This window comes from Lytechinus variegatus, chromosome 16 (genome assembly GCF_018143015.1).
Source record: "Lytechinus variegatus isolate NC3 chromosome 16, Lvar_3.0, whole genome shotgun sequence".
In the NCBI taxonomy this organism is placed as follows: domain Eukaryota; kingdom Metazoa; phylum Echinodermata; class Echinoidea; order Temnopleuroida; family Toxopneustidae; genus Lytechinus; species Lytechinus variegatus.
In genome coordinates, this window is record NC_054755.1 from 4,803,948 (window position 1) to 4,817,868 (window position 13,921).

Sequence of the window (13,921 nt, forward strand, 5' to 3'; positions counted from 1 at the left end):
TCCAGAATAAGGTCAGATGTGATCCGGATTCTGGGTCATTGGTTGCAACCGACACATAAAAGGGGCATACGTGCCCCCTGTTCTTTTCTTTACCCCTTCTTTTGGAAATGGGTTGCATTAACCAAATGTATATTAATTTCACTGAGCTTTTGCCTACAAAGTGTAATGATTCCAGGCATATTTCATTGCTACGGGCAATTAAAGAAAGAACAAGAAGATATGAGAAAAGTCGATGTGGCATTTTACGATAACCTAAACAGAGTAGAGTGATATCTTACCAATTAATATTCACAAACATATGATTTTTCCCTTTTTATAATAATAGTTGATACCACCCCTCCGTTGGTAGTGTTCTGCCCTAGAAGCGCGAACCATACTGTGATAGTTGGCACACAATATTTGGCACTAAACTGGACTCAGCCAATAGCTTGGGATGTAGCTGGGATCGCATCAATCGTTTCAAACCATCAGCCTGGAGTGAATGTCGCGGTCGGCAGTTCTATCAGAGTCAGTTACAATATAACCGACAACAATGGACTGACAAACGGGAACTGTTCTTTCATTTTCGCTGTTCGATCAGCAGGTAGGCATCTCTAGGTTATTCGATGCCCCTTGTTCCAAAATAAAACTTCCAAAATAATAATCTTGCAATGCAGTACACATAATTTTTTTCGGGGTGGGGGGCGGCAGGATACGTAAAATTTGTTGAAGAAACTCGAAAACGAGGAGTAAAGCTATTGAGCTGTCATTGCATTTTGCATTTTTATCAGTGAAATTGAAGAATCTTGTACATTCTTCTGATGAATTATAGGAAAATTTTCAGTAACAAAGCGTAGATTTTCAAAATTTACGTAGTACGCAGCAGGCTACCAGTTCCCCTCTGCCTATGGTTATGCAGTCTTGTGCTGTTTTATTATTATTTGAAACGTAAACTATGACTAGTCCGTTCAGAAACACACCCATCGGTCAAATCGAGTTTGTCGTCATATTCCACTCTAGATCCTTCCTGGAAGTGCACATTGTCAAAGTGTTACCGGTTGATTGGTCTTCGTACGTTTTACCAATCGCACTCCCTCTGCCAGAGTTTCGATGTGGTCAATGCAGCGTCAGGGAACCTGGCAGTTTCCACACTGTATGTAAACACACGCAGTGAATTCCTTGACATAAACAAAGTGCTGGGTCCAAGTCAATTCTTGCTCAACTGTTATGCGAAATCACAAAAAGGGCATTTCAACTGTGTTGGTGATGATGGTGAAGTAACAGGACCTCCATCTGGTGAGTATAACTAGGGTTACACCAGTGCCGAATTCTCTCGAATAAATTCTGCAAGAATATGGCCTGATTCGGATGGATTCGGTGGTTTCGGAAATTATTCGTCTCTGGCCATTTTGGAGGATATTCGGCTGGTTTTGAACGTTTCAAAACGAGCCGAATTTCTCCGAATTTTCTTGCATTCGCGAAGGGAGAATATAATAAACCCGAACCCTCCCGAATTACGTGTATTCGGATGGATTCACAGCTGATTCGGTTCCAGTGTAACCCAGACTTACGCTAAGGTTACACCAAAACCGAATACTCCAGACTAAATTCAGACCGATCCTTTTCGGATGGATTCGCAGCTGATTCGGTTCCGGTGTAACTCTAGTTTTATCTGGTAATCAGGAATGATCAGTCATCTGCTGTTACAAGAATTCATGTTTTAAAGACTCGGTAATACAGTAGCACAGTGAGGCAAATTTTGAGAGAGCACAGTTTGGTGCGTGTGGCATTTTCGGTAAAAGTCGCGAGCGAGCGAAGCGGATGAGCAACAATTTCTACCCTTTCAATGAATTGAATTGAATTGAAGGTTTTATTATCATTTCATCGCAGCCAGTGGCTGAATTGAGAAAGATTTACAAAGTAAAAACATAATATATAAATGAAAATGAAAATCTAAACTTGTGATAGGTTTGACATGATAGCCCTATCCATTTTTTTTCTCATCTTTTTTCTTTTGGTCATGGAACTTTTTCAAGGGGGGGGTGGCATGTCCCCAAAGCCTCCCCTCTGTAGCCAACGAGGCAAAAAGAATAATACTGTTAGCGCGTTTGCACATCGACTCTCAATAGTAGGGGTTAATCCATTCTCTCTACTTTTTATTTTATTTTCCTCTCATTATTATAGATGTCCCTTTTGGCATCGTTCATCTTGGAGGAAGCCATGGGCACTGTCTGATTATCGGGATTGATGATAATGGGTCTATAGTAGTGAATGATGTATCGTGTGGAATCCATCACCCATTCGTTTGTCAGATTGTACTTTGAGCAGGGTGCTACTTAACTGTTTAGAAGCGCTTGCCTGGTTGGGTAAGTAAAATTTATATATCTACCTTGTTATTGAATTTCTTTTTCAAAAGTGATTTTATCTTGTCTGCCATGACCAAAATTGAGAATTTTTCTTGCCCTTTTCGGCCAAGTAGTTTTGGTCTTTACTTCAAAACACTTTAACAAAACGACTCCAACTTTATTTGCCCCGGGCAATCGGGCAAGTGCTTATGTTCCACCCTGCTTTTAGACTGGTGGATCAGACGATCTCTCTTCCTAGTACATGTATTTTTTATCTAAAAACAAATTTTCGAGAAAATTAATAAAATACTAGTCTTGTAACGTGAAATTCAGAAAGATTGCCCCAGTTAAAAACAAAGGAAGAACAGTGCTGGATCAAACTGTTGATTATGATTGATTTGAGGGAGATAAAGGTAACTTTGTATGGATTGCATATTTCTTGCTGCACTTCATTATGCTGAGGATCTGATTATTTGATTGTTCAAGGATAAAGAATATTCCCTTGATGAATTGTGATATCATGTTATGGTAAATATCAGGCAAAAACTTTTTTGTTTCATTAAAATGTTTTTATTTATTTACCTTCAAATGATATCATCTTGTGTTGTGCTCCGACGGATATAATTCTTATAATTCAAAGGCCAAGTCCACTGCCGCCACAAAATAATTTAGAAGAGGAAAATCAGACCCCTTCTCTAGCAATGACATTTATTCATGGAAGTTGGTTGTGAATAGGAAAGTTGTTGTATTTTAATCCTTTCTTGTAGACCTTTTGCGTTGACGTCATTCCTCCGCCACCATAGAGACTGAAGTCATTCCTTAGGGATCTTCAACTGCATCTCTAACAACTCCGTTTACGCGTATTCGTATGAAATTACCCTCTGAGGGAGGGCGCTATGAAATTATTACGTCATATTTATAAGGTCTATTTTAATAAAAAGATCCATATACATATGAAGGAGCTGATAATTGAAAGAAAACCACTTATTTTCTTTTGGATATTGCTTTATGAAATATCATTTCGACCTTACAGCTAACTCTAATCGTAAGAAAAGCATGAAAGTTTGATATTTTCAATAAGGAATTCAAAATCATTGGACTTTTATTTTTTTTAATACAGTCTGTAATAATTCCTATTATGAGTCGAATTAATGGATCCAAAATGATTCACGATTATGATTTTAATACTTAATGTTCTAAATACGTGTAAATAATATTATTATTTGTATTTAAAGCACCATGTTTTGTAGAAAATTCTTGAGGGGGGAAGAATGTGAAAATGGAAGGCGAATGAAATGTGTTGGGGCGACGGGATAATCTGTTGTATCAATATTATGTGACAGAACATGCGATTGGAGTTTTATAGATGAATGTATGAAAATGATTTTTCAGCTATTTTAATGTTTCTTGGTTTTAACAAGTCTTTATACCAATCATTCATTCAAGTATTATTCATGGTTATTTTTTTCCAAACATAAGGTTCATCAAATATTGCTGAACATCCTGCCAGGGGTTAAGGTCACATGACCAAGGTTAAAGGTAATTTAGGGTAGATGATCTTAGACCATGTCGGGGGAATCAACATCAAAATCTTAACCGAAGGTTAAGTTTTTTAAAAATCATCATAACTTAGAAATTTTACAGACTTAGTTAATAAAACTTTGACATAATGGTGATCAAGTATTACTTAGCATTCTGCCCAAGTTTTAGGTCACATGGCTAAGGTCAAAGGCATTTAGGGTCAATAAACTTTTGCCATGTTGGGGGTATTTGCTGATTTCCATTATAACTTTGGAAATTTATGGATCTGGTTCATGAAACTTGGACATAAAAGTAATTAAGTATTACTGAACATTCTTTGTGAGTTTCAAGTCACATAATCAAGGTAAGAGGTCATTTAGGGTTAATGAACTTAGATTAATTTGTGGGAATAAAAACGAAAATATTAACCACGGTTAAGTTTTTTAAATATCTCAACTCTGAAAGTATATGGATCTAGTTCGTGAAACGTGGAGTTAAGAGTAATCAAGCATTATAGTGAACATCCTGCGTCAGTTTCAGGTCACATGACTAAGGTCAATGAACTTTGGTCGTGTTGGGGTATTGAATGCAATCTTTACTTTGAAAGTTTATGAATCTAGTTCATGAAATGTGGACTTTGACTGCGCGATCGCCGCGAAAATTTGCACGCGCGTAGAGGCGGTTGTAAACTACATGACTGTATGGTGGAATTTTCAAAGAATTAATTGTTTATATTTTTATTAATTAGGTATGCAAATAAGCGTATGAAATTTGCCCTAATTTTTTTTGTGTATGTTTTTGCCTTTAACTCAATTTATATAGCCAGTAGAATGCTAATTGTTGGTGTGAGTATCAGTTATTACATTTCTAACAAAATCAATATCTACGAAAAAATGCAAAAATGTGCTTAATTTCTTATGTATTTTATTTTTTTTTAAATTCTCATTTATTTTTTTGTTTTTTAAAACCTTTGTTTTCTATTGTTTTTTTCTGATGAACTTTGTCGGAGACATTTTTGCGATCATAAATAGCATCAAAAGATGCGCAAGATTTAAAAGTAAAATGTCATTGAGCGGTGCGGTCATAAAATTTCGCGCAGCGGCGTAGTGACGTACGAAATTTGTCAAGTAATCAAGTATGACTGATCGTCTTGCACGAGTCTTCGGTCACAAAATCAAGGTCAAATATCATTTAGGGTCAATGACCATAGTATTTTTTCATTACATGAATCGTGTTTTTTGTAAATGATAATTCTATAGTCGTTTTCAAAGTCAGCACTGCTGATATATTAAATCGCGTAATGCAGGCCAGACTGCCAGTGACGCTCCCCCTGTTATTAAAGGACAAGTCCACCACAACAAAAACTTGATTTGAATAAAAAGAGAAAAATTCAAGAAGCATAACACTGAAAATTTCATCAAAATCGGATGTAAAATAAGAAAGTTATTACATTTCAAAATTTCGCTTCATTTCACAAAAACAGTTATATGAACGAGCCAGCTACATCCAAATGAGAGAGTCGATGATGTCATTCGCTCACTATTTCTTTTGTTTTTTATTGTTTGAAATATGAAATATTTTGATTTTCTCGTCATTGTCATGTGAAATGAAGTTTCATTCCCCCCTAAACGCGTGGAATTACATTATTTTAACATTTTGTGCTTCAGGCAAGAGGTCATGATAATCAAATTCGTAAAAATTGAAATATTGTATAATTCAAACAATAAAAAAGAAATAGTGAGTGAGTGACATCATCAACTCTCTCATTTGGATGTAACTGGCTCGTTCATATAACTATTTTGTTAAAAATAAGAGAAACTTTCAAATGTCACAACTTTCTTATTTTACATCCGATTTTGATGAAATCTTCAGCATTGTGCTTGTTTGATTTTTTCTCTATTGATTCAAATGAACATTTTTCTGAGGTGGACTTGACCTTTAACTTGATTTGAGAAAGTGGACAATATCCACCTTTTCATTGTCTCGCCTGCATAGCAGAGCGAGACTAGGCGCCGCTTAACCAAGGTTAAGTTTTTTCTAAATATCATCATAAATTAAAAGTATATCCCTCTCTCCCTCACCCCCCCCATACACATAAATAAATAAATAAATAAATATATATATATATATATATATATATATATATATATACATATATACAGTGCGTATCAAAAAAAAAGTTTACACTTTAAAAAAGCCCTGGGAATTAAATAATATGCAACATGTTGGTATTTTTTCACATATATTCTTGGGTTTGGGTCTCATCTATCCAATGACAATAAAAGTTTTGACAGAATGTTACACATACCTGTCAATTTTCGTAAAGCTCGCGGAAATCTATTTGCGCAAAAATGCTCGTTGTCATGCTGTGTCAAGGGTAAAGGGCGAAATCAAACACTTGCCCTGTGAAACATTTCTCGTACCTTTCCATTGCACTTTTAGTCAATTGAAATAAAACGGATACATTCAAGAATTTTTTAACAGTTGTGCCACCAAAATTGGAATTTCAACATTTAGTAAGCACAACCTTCAACTGTTTTGTGCCAGCTGGATCTAAGGACATAACTGAATCTGAACAAAAGATTATATCAGACATCTCCAGCATTTTTTTCACTAAGTTTTTATCATTTAAAGTGGGTTTACATTTCATTTTTCATTCAATACTTGTTTCTCCACACTTTTCCCAAGCTTGACAATGATTCACAAAACGAATTTCAACCTAAGCCATTTCATGTAAATCACATGCAGCTCAGTGTAAAGCAAATAACGTCACGATGGCCTCGGTGTGTGGGGGAGCGGGGTGCGGCGCAATGCACTCTTCGAAGTGTTTTGAACAAAGAAACAGGTTAAAAAGGTAAAAGATATATTCAAATCAATTTTACTAGCTAAATTCCACGTGTTCATCATGATTAAGGTCTACCTTTATTTGCATAACTTTCAAAGTTCTGCGCAAAACATTTTTCACTAAATTTTCAAAAGTAAGTGGTGCACACTCAAGCGGAAATATTTTTCGACAGTTATATCGGCATTTTGCTTTAATGGATCTGAACCTGTTAAAATGTGGAAAAATCACCAAGATATTACCAATGTATAATTTTACAGGATTTTTCTAAGTGTAAACTTTTTTGATACGCACTGTATATATATATATACAAACCTCTTGGCCCCGTTGCATAAAACTTTTTACCTGAGAAAACTCTGTGTTTTGCCCTGTGTTAAAGTCAATGGCAGAAATCAGACTAACCTTAGTTTTCAGTTTTTACCAGAGTTTTCTCAGGTAAAAAGTTTTATGCAACGGGCCCCTGCTTCTACGAAGATATATTGATGATTATCTTGGAATCGCAGTGTCGTCCAAGGATGAAGTTATGGAATTCATTGACAGACTTGACAACATGCATCCTTCAGTTCAATTTACCAACGAAGTGTCAGACGTGGCAGTGTGGCTTTCTTGGACCTTAAAGTCACAATCGAAGGCTCGGGGGAGCGTTTCATGAAGGGAATTGTCGGACGTTTTATCCGACAAGTCCTGTTTTATCCGACAGTTACTATAACAGTGCTTCTCAACCAATCAGAATCCAGGATAGTTGTCAGATCTGACAACTTGTCGGACGAAAATATTGAGGAAACACCCCCCCGGGTATCACCACGTCAGTGCATTACAAGCCTACTGATTCCCATGCTTACCTGAACTACGCATCTTCACATCCTCCTGCATGCAAGAATTTCATTCCCTTCTCTCAACTTTCTCGCATCCGTCGTATTTGTCTAGAGGAAGATGACTACAGCCAACGAGCAGATGAAATGCAACATTTCTTCAAGCAACGAGGATACACGGATGAGATCCTGGCTAAGGCAGCTAAGAGGGTCGAGACATCAACACGTGCGGATTTCCTTCGGCCCAAGCAGCAGAAGCACGTTTCAGGAAGGATTCCGTTAGTCGTCACTTACCATCCCACTAGTGAACGCCTTGCCAAGTCCGTGAGGGATAACTTTCACATCTTAACCGAGCATCCTGCCACTACGGAGATTTTCTCCGAACCCCCTCTGGCTTCGTTCCGGAAGGACAAGAACCTACGCCAGCTCCTCGTGAAATCCGAGCTTACTCCGATTATGGACCTACTAGGTCCATGCTCCGATCAATGCTACATGTGGTGTCGGAAGCAAACCATGTCGTAGACCTCACTGCAACACGTGTGGGGTCATTTCATCAGTGACAGAGATAACCAGATCAAAGGGTACCTGGCATATCCACGCCTCTTTTACATGTGTCACCAAGGATTGCATATATTGCATCTACTGCTCCAAGTGCAAGGAGATCTACATCGGAGAAACGAAGAGGAGGCTTGCTGACAGAGTGACGGAACATCTTCGCTCCATCAGGATCAGGTCAGCAGGGTTGCATGCAGGCGCGCCGGAACACTTTCAGTTTTGGGGGGGGCAAAATCCCGAAGGGGGCACAATATTTTTGACAGCGTGAGATACCGAAGCGATCGAGGGGGAGAGGGCGTGGGACCCCCCCACGGTAAGGACTTTGTGTAAAAATGGAGTTTAAAAGTTACGTTTCTAAGAGAATTCAAAAATAAATATCTTGAGAATTAAACATAGAATTCACTACGAAAGACTATACTCAGAGTTTATGAGAACCTATGAAATCTACGCGCAAAACGATCGCTTAATTCGGAATGTGGTTTTCGTGTCTGATCAATTAAATTACGTAATACGCTTATATTGACTAAAAATACCAGAAATTACATTTTTCATGCAATATGCTTTCAGAAATATTTATTTATGTACATTTACATACACGGACGACGCGAGAGAGCACAATTATCATAAGTTCCAAGGAGTGTATTAAGCAGAAGAAGCGTAACAACAGAAACAAAATACATTCTAATGAATGTCTTTTTAAATTCAAAATGCCATACTGTTCTGACGTGGCAGACGACGGTAAGCGCTTAAATCCCCATTCTATTTAAATCATTTCTGACCTCAGCATTGGAGAGAGTCCCTGATCATCCATGCATAGGCAAAACGTTTCATATTTTGTAACTGGAGGAAAAAGAAATATGACCTGCTTAATTATTGTCTAACAATTTAAAACTTTTCTGAAAATTTAAAACATTACTCGATTTATGTGTTTCCTTTGGCATGTTTTGTATGGCTGGGAAGCACTTTTGGATGACCCCTTCAAAATCTTCTTTTTTCTTTACATATTTTCTGGGGAAAATGTGACCATAACTAGTAAATGATGAATATCAAATTCCAGGAAATATTCATTTGTAAATAATCATGAACTAACAAACTACGGCAGTTCATAATGTACATTATGTAACATTATTTAGAAGAAAACAATTACATTCCAACAGCGGATGTGGTTGACGGTACACCATGTGGAGTTTTCGAAAAAAGTGGATAGAGGAAGAAGTGAAATTGATAGGAGGAAGTAGACAGTTGATAGTCGAGTAATTTTTTTGTTCAAACGAGCGTAGTCCTGATAAAGACAGTAAACCAGAAAAGGTTGAAGAAGAGGCTTGATTAGTTGATAGATGAGTACTCCTGCTCTGCACTCCATTCGCCGACTCAAGCTAGCATCTTCTCATTTATCCAATAAGCAACTACTCAATCCTCTATAACTCTTTAAACTTTTCGGTTTTACAGCTATTTCCAGATTCCATATGTTGCTCGAGTAACTAGCGTTCACGCGCGTTGGTGATATCGGGTCCGGGGAGCGTTTCATGAAAGGACTTGTAGGACGTTTTATCCGACAAGTCATGTTTTATCCGACAGTTACTATGGTAACAATGCTTCTCAACCAATCAGAATACAGGAAAGTTGTCAGATCTTACAACTTGTCGGACGAAAATATTGATGAAACACCACCCCGGTCTGAGCGTTTCTGGGCGACCGCGCGTTTGTTAGCCGACACAGCCAGCATGCAAATTTTTTAGTCTGAAATGTATTCATTAATAGGCCCCCATTCCACAGAACGGAGACCATTGAAAGACCACTGAAAGACTTAAAATTGGTGAGGTCTTACAGCGGTTTTCAAGATCAATGAAATTTGTCATCTCTGTGGAATGGCTCAGAAAGACCCCTAAAAGAACTCTGAAAGACTGATGGATATTTCTTGTCGTACTGGTCTTAGATCTTTCAATGGTCTTTCAGAGATATTTTATGCAATAAGTGATCTTTCTGAATTCTTTCCATGGACTTTGCCTGGTCTTTCAATGGTCTTTCAATGATCTTTCAATAATCTCTCATGAGTCTTACAGTGATCTCCGCAAAAATCTTGAGAGACTGCCGAAAGATCAATGAAAGACTATGAAGACCTTTGAAAGTTCATCGAAAGACCGCTGAAAGACTGCTGAAAGACCACTGAAAGACAATTTTCCTGTAAGACCGTTGTAAGACTGTTTTGAACCGTTTCAAAAAGTTTTGGAGCCCATGAAGACCACGAAGACCACTGAAAGATTGGTCAGGACTCGTGTAAGACCTCAAAGACCATTGTAGGTTCATTGAGAGACCTCTGAAAGATCAACCAAAATTCATGGTCTTTCAAAGGTCTTCCAGCGGTCTTGTTCTCTGTGGAATGGGGGTTTAAAAGGTTAAACGTTATCACACTGTAATAAGATGGAAAAGGGGCTTATCAAAGGTATGTTTCACAGAGGGACATGTTCGTCAAAAGACGCAAGGCTTACTAAGATGTGTAATTGCCCCGTCAGGGGCGAAATTTTTTCATTTTTGACAAAAGAAATGACAATTCTTAGGCAGAAAAGTGCCTTCATCGTTTACTTTTGTCCTTAAATAATATCATTTTCTACTTTTTTTTTTTTTGGGGGGGGGGGGCACATGGGGGGGGGGGGGCAAAATCTCGTTTTGCCCCCCCAAAATTTTCTTTGGGGGGGCAAGTGCCCCCCCTGCCCCCCCGCTTCCGGCGCCCTTGGTTGCATGTAGCTCATCATTTCACCCAACCGGGCCATAACATCGGGTACTTCAAGGTGTGCGTTCTTCTGACTGGTTTTTGTTCAGATGGGACAAGGAAAGAGAAGGAGGAACGCCTCATCCACTCTCTTGGCTCTCTCCAACCTGATTGAATGAATGTGTCTTTCCACTCCTTTCCCGTGGTTTGATATCTTTTATCCCCCTCTCTCTTGTTTCCCTTTCTTGTTTTCTTCCTTTCTTTCTGTTGCACTTCCCTTTCTTTTTCTACTTTTTCTTTTTTTTCCTCTTTTTTTCTTACTTCTTTCTCCCCAGCTGTCCTCTATTTCTGCCCCCTTCTCTCCCTCTCTCCTTTTCTTCTAGTCGTTTTCCTTTTCCCTTTTTTCTCTTCCTTTTGTCACCCCGGCTTTTTCTTCTTCTTTTTCTTCTTCTTCTTCTTTTTCTTCTTCTTCTTCTTTCTTCTTCTTCTTGTCACCCTTCCCCTTTCTTTCTCTTTTTCTTTTTTTCTCTTTTTCTCCCTCCCTCTTTTCTTTTGTACTGTTGCGCTCCGCGTCTTACCTCTGAGCGCGTTGTTTTTTACGCTTTGCGTTCTGCGCACTGCGTTTCTTGGTGCTGTTGACTAATAAATTCATCATTTCCTGATGAAGCCCTATGGGCGAAAATTTGATCAACTTTTCTATGTACGGTTGTATTATTCACCTTGTATTTTGTTTTATACTACCACAACCGACGCAGGACCTTTTCATTTATATATATATATATATATATATATATATATAATATTTATTTATATGTGTGTGTGTATGTAGTGACCAAACTAATTTCTTAATTTTTCTGTTTGATTTTTATATTTTTTACCACCATACGACCAATTCGGGTGTGGTAAAATTTTTATTACATATCACGAAACCTCTTGACTTTTTTGGGTCACGTGGGTCTAATGTCATCCCACTGAGGAAAACCTGTCCTCGCTTTTATCATTTTTAAAACATATAATACTATACAATCGTTGGAAATATGCATGAATAGAAATATACATATATATAACACATTAATGTCGATTTAACTTTATATTTACAAGCATATCATATTTTGCTGCAAAATAATGTGACGTCGTGAATATTTAAATGCGGAGATAAGTTAGGCAAGGTCCTTTAGCTGGGCAGTGACATTATCCCGTGCACAGCACAAAACGAAGTCGTCGCGGCTTGTTAACTCTTTTGGAAGCTGCACACTAGCTTTTGACCGTATATTTGCAGTTATTATTTACCAGGTATATTTAATTAAATTTTATCTGATGTGTATTTTACTTTGCTGGAATTTATAAGAATGAATCTTGCTACATGAAAAATATTCTTATTTGTATGGAATTTTTCATTTCTAGACGGACAAAGTAGTGTTAGAAAACACACTGTTTACATTTTGGAGGGTGTCGTTATGTATCAAGCTTAAAACTTTTGAATTTCGGAACACACATTAAAATGTAAATTTTAATTAATTTTAATTAATTTTAGTCTTCAACATTAATATTCATTATGTACCACAAAATAAGCAGCTTATTTGATCGACAGTGATGATATTTAATCACTTTGCATTTATTACACGACTTGTTTTATTCACCAAATGATGGAATGTGTAATTATGTATATAAGCGTACACTTTGTGATCTTTGCTTACAATATTTTTATTGATGCTTAGTCTTGAGTATCAGACCCGGTTTTGTTTTGCGAAATTAATTTGTTTTTGTTTGTTTGTTTGAAGTAACAATTTATGTGATGAAATACATAGAAGATAACTGATCTATTCCTTTTTCATAGCCGCGGATATAGAGGCTGTTGAGTGTTCATGGCTGCCTACCATGGGCGCAGCTGACCAGGAAACATATATTCCGGTATTCTGAAAACGTTCTCATCTTAATTTTGTTCTTATCTACATCCCGTTCTCAAACTTTGAAAATGTTCTTATCTTTTTTATATCTTTTGTTCTTATCTTTCTCTTATCTTGCTTTCCTGCTATGCTGAACGCGTAAATTTACCGCTCTTGAAAAAGCGCGCGCTAAAAAGATAAGAATAAAATCAAGATAAGTGGTATTCTAAAAACGTTCTTATGTTTTATCTTTCTTACCTTCTTACGATATTAATGATAATACTTAAGATAGCTAGTGTTTGATTATGAGAGTTATCACATCTCACAATGTCCGCGTTCATTCTTACTCAAAAATTGATGGACACTGGTAGTAACAGGTATTTCTCCCACCCTTTCTTTCATTCACCCTTTATTTTGCCCGTCTCTTTTTCTATCCTTTTTTCGTTCTTTCTTTGTATTATTTATGTTCACTTTTTCTTCTTTTCTATCTGTCTGTTTTTCTTCCTTCCTTCATTCTCCAGTTAGATCCTTTTTTTAGTCTTTTGAATCTTTTTATTTCTTTTTTAATTTTTCTTTTCTTTTGTTTCATTTATTCTTCATGTTTCTTCCTTTTTTATTTTTTCCCTTTTCCTTTTTTCCTTTCTTTTTTTTTTCTTTACTAAGTCTTTATTTCTGCTTTTTTAGTTCCTTTTTTTTCTCTCTCTCTTTCTTTCCTTTTCTTTTTTTCTTGTTCTTTCTACCTTCACTTTATTTTTTTGTAATCTTTTTATTTCTTCCTTATTTTTCTTTTATTCATTCTTTCGTCTTTATATTTGTGTTTCTTTTTTTCTTTCTTTCTTCCTTCCATTAAATTTATAAGATTTCTCCCTTATTTTTCTTTCTTTTATTTTTGTATTTTAATTTTTTTCCTGCTTTTTGACACTTTTGTGTCTTATTTACTTTTTTTATTTTCTTCTTTTTCTCTCTTTCGCTCATTTTTTTCCGTTCGTTCTTAATTACTCTCTTTCTTTACTTTTTTTTCTCTCTGTCTTCTATTAATTTATAAAAATCTTGTTTTTTATTCTTTCCATTTATGTTTTTCTTTTTCCTTTTTTATTCCTCATTTTTCCTGTCTTTTTATTTTCCCTTTTCATTTTTGCTCTTTTTTTCTTTGAATTTACCCTTTTTTATTTATCATTCTTTAATCTTTATTTTTGTTTTAATTTCTCTTTCATCCGATCTCTCTTATCTTTTCCTTTTTCCTCTCTTCCTTCACTTTTTAAAATTTTCTT

General features: G+C 36.5%; 1 long non-coding RNA gene across 1 annotated transcript; it reads left to right on the forward strand.

Annotated features, from left to right (window-relative positions):
- The first annotated feature begins 391 nt into the window (after window positions 1-391).
- On the forward strand, window positions 392-2,414 carry LOC121430254. The gene is made up of 3 exons (XR_005972010.1): window positions 392-583; window positions 1,000-1,275; window positions 2,164-2,414. It is a non-coding gene; the product is annotated as an uncharacterized LOC121430254 (long non-coding RNA).
- Window positions 2,415-13,921: the final 11,507 nt, after the last annotated feature.